At 50.8% G+C, this 3661-nt stretch overlaps 1 non-coding gene across 1 annotated transcript; it reads right to left on the bottom strand.

Annotated features, from left to right (window-relative positions):
* Window positions 1-3268: 3268 nt before the first annotated feature.
* Window positions 3269-3432, bottom strand: LOC120859871. The gene has a single exon (XR_005720174.1). It is a non-coding gene; the product is annotated as a U1 spliceosomal RNA (small nuclear RNA).
* Between the last annotated feature and the right edge of the window lie 229 nt (window positions 3433-3661).

Here is a 3661-nt window from a genome sequence, read left to right as displayed (position 1 = left end):
GGTTCGATTCCGGCTCGAAGGAGGTGCTGGTTGCTTTTGCTCCCCAGTGCAAAGCAGAGGAGGTTCTCATCAGGTGGCTAACTTTAGTGCTGGGTCCTTAAGGCTAAACTGGGAGAAAGAGGTTGAAGTGGAGAGAGCACCCAGAAGGAAATGGGCTGGACTGTCATCAGGAAGGAGCAGCTTCACTTTGGGGACAGACTGGTTTGGGTGTGGGTACAGAGAACAGCAAGGAGTGGTACTTTCTCCCTTCCTGTGGGAGGGAAACTCCAGAGACTTTGCTTACAGTTGGAGTCCATCTTAGAGGACTCTACACTTGAGCCTCCGCAGTACGTTACCCCAGTTAGAGTACACAGCGTGTCTTTCTGCCTCCCCCGCCTCCCGCCCCCGCTCCCCGGCTGGGATTAGCCTTGACTTCAGGCACCTGACTGGTCTGTATCCCCCCCGCGCCCCAGGTCCACCGATCTGAAGCCTCCACCTTCACTACCTCACACCACGTGGCCTACTTCGAAGCTTCTGCCAAACTGCGCCTCAACGTGGATGAGGCCTTCGAGCAGCTGGTGCCGGCCGACGGGTGAGCTGAGCCCCCTTCCCGTGATCCTCCTCCTCCCCTAAGCCCCTACTCCACCCAAACTCACCAGCCGATGGCACTGTGGCTCTCTGAAACCTCAGGGGCCCGGGGCTGCCGTCCCGACCCCTGAGACCACAAGCCCTCTTTTGGTTGCGGGAGGAGAAGGGGAAGACAGAGGATGAGATGGTCGGATGACATCACCGGCTTAGTGGACATGAGTTTGAGTAGCTCCAGGAGTTGGTGATAGACAGGGAAGGCTGGCGTGCTGCAGTCCATGGGGTCGCAAAGAGTCTGTCACTACTGAGCGCCTGAACTGAACTGAACTGCCTCTCAAACTGGAGACTGTGTTTCTGCTTTGTCTTCCTCTCCTGGCAAACTCCTGTGGTCACCCTCACCACCCCCCCGCCCTGTTGGTCTCAACCCTTCTAATCGTCCCACTGCTAATATGCGCCGACCTGGAGTCTTTGGAGTCTCCCTGGGCCTAAGGGGCTGTGCCGCTGCAGTCTGACCAGTGCCCTTCCAGAAAGGTCCGTTGCTCTGTGGATGCAGAGACCCCAGCCTTGAATGATACCATCTGTAAAGACCAGCAGATGGGGCCAAAAGAAAGAACCTTAGGCCTGTGTTAGATCTGTTCCCCAAGGGATGTGGAGGTGTGCAATCCTTGGGGACCTGGGTTTGGGGAAGTGGGAAGGGGTGTGGGTTTTGGTGACCACATGGCCAACTGTTCTGGTCTGGGTGTCACAGAGACTGGCAGGGGGCCTCTGAGGCACTGTCCCCCAACCTCAAAGGGGCAGAGGTGCCTGCTGCCTGGTCAGGGCTGAGGGAAGGCCACCTCACTGTGGCTTGCTGTGCCTCTGGAGGACTGTTGCTGGGTGGGCTAGCAATCTTGGGTGGTGGACACACACCCAGTGGGATCTGAAATGTTTGTAGCATCCAACCTGGACACCTGTGCCCTCTGCCCCTCCCTCTGGATTCCAGCCCCCTCTCCAGGAAGTCCACAGAACCTTGACCTCTTCCAGGAAGCAGCCCGCTATGCCCAGGAATTGGGGTAGGTGGGCGAAGGAGGGCAGCCAAGGCTGGATACCTACTGGCCTGGTTAAGCCTGGATGTGCTGATTGCTTTGAGCCTGATAGCCTTCCCCATCACTCCACAGGAAGCCTTGCTCCGACCGGAAGTCATGGTGGGCAGGAGGGCAAAGGGGCACATCAGCTTCCACGGGAGGTGCGGTTCTTAGTAGCGCAAAATGCAAACCTGGAAAAGTGCCAATGTGCTGAAAAGTGAAGAAATGTACGGTGACTGATTTGGGGGCATATCAAGTGCACAGGAGCCAGTTTCAAAGGAGTCCCACAGCCAAACCAGAGTAATGATAATAATGGAATATAATCCATTGAGTAGGTACAGGACTTAATAGCAGTGACACACCAGTATTCATCATCAAGAGGACTCAGATTTTTGTCTCTAAATATCGTTCTCCAGCAAAAGGAACCAATAAAAGGAATAATAAAAGGAACCACTTAGCCACTTTTGGGGATATTTATCTTCCTTTGGGGGTTCTCTTGTACAAAAAATCTGCCTTTGGGGGGTTGCCTGCACAGCTTTGGGGATCTTAGTTCTTTTATCAGGGATTGATGTCCCACCCCAGCAGTGAAAGCCTGGAGTCCTAAACACTGGATCTCCAGGGAATTCCCTCCAGGTTCTTTAAAAAATTTTTTTTGTATTAAACTAGTTGATTTACAATCTTGTGTTAATTTGAGGTGTACAGTTGAGATTCTTTTCCATTATAAATTATTATAAGATATTGAATATAGTTCAATTGCTATGTAGTATATTCTTGTTTTTTATATAGTGTTCTACCTATTAATCCCATACTCCTAGTTTATCCATGCCCCCCCCAGCTTTGTTTTGTGATTGTTTTCGTTTTATAGCGTTTTTTTCCCCAGATTCCAGATGCAAGTGATAGAAGACTCTTGAGAGTCCCTTAGACTGAGAGATCAAACGAGTCGATCCTAAATGAAATCGACCCTGAATATTCGTTGGAGGGACTGATGCTGAAGCTTCAATACTTTGGCCACCTGATTCGAACAGCTGACTCATTGGAAAAGACCCTGATGCTGGGAAAGATTGAAGGCAGAAGGAAAAGGGGTGACATACAGGACGATGATGAGATGGTTGGATTGCACCACGGACTCAATGAGCAAGGAGTTTGAGCAACTCTGAGGAACGGTGAAGGACAGGTAAGCCTGGCTTGTTGCAGTTCAAGTGGTGGCAAAGTCGGGCATGACTGAAACAATAAATGACTTTATAAATATTATATGTGAGATATTACATGGGTCTTTTTCTGATCTTTAATACTATAAATGTCAAAGTTTGTTTTGAAATGTTCTTCATTCAAACAGGAACCCCTCTTTTCCACCTGCCAAGGTAACGCCGAAAAAAACCCACAGTTGTTTGAAAATTGACAGGTGCTTGCAAAAAAATGAAGCAGAGATGAAGTAAAGTCGAAAACACGACTCAGAAAACTTCGTTATTCCATCAACCAAAGGATCACGAGGTTTCAAGACACAAACTATAACACATAGACAACACGAAATACTCCGAAAAAACACGGAGTCTAATAAACTCAAATACGAAGCCTGGAAAACTTTAAGAAATGGGCTACACAATTTACCCACTTGATCTATTATTGACAAACTTAATTATCAGGGGAAAGCGCGAACGCAGTCCCCCACTACCACAAATTATGCAGTCGAGTTTCCCACATTTGGGGAAATCGCAGGGGTCAGCACATCCAGAGTGCAAGGGATAAGCCTCGCCCTGGGAAAACCACCTTCATGATCATGGTATCTCCCCTGCCAGGTAAGTATGACTTACCGCCTCCACCACTGCCCAACACGCTCAAGCTCGCCCCACTCTACAGGCACGGTCACTACCCTCGCACCACCTCCGCATCCTCCGCCCCTGCTCATCCCTCGACAAGGCCTCGCCCACCCAGGGAACAACCTCAGGAACCTCCGCGTGTGCACACGCAGGACACCGAGTCCCGGGCGGAGCGGGACCAGCAGCCTCTGCGCGCGGCTCATCTACATACGCCAC

Source organism: Oryx dammah, unplaced genomic scaffold, assembly GCF_014754425.2.
Source record: "Oryx dammah isolate SB20612 unplaced genomic scaffold, SCBI_Odam_1.1 HiC_scaffold_3851, whole genome shotgun sequence".
Classification (NCBI taxonomy): Eukaryota; Metazoa; Chordata; class Mammalia; order Artiodactyla; family Bovidae; genus Oryx; species Oryx dammah.
Note: the sequence above shows the minus strand (reverse complement) of the source record. Positions and strands in the feature narration are given on the sequence as shown.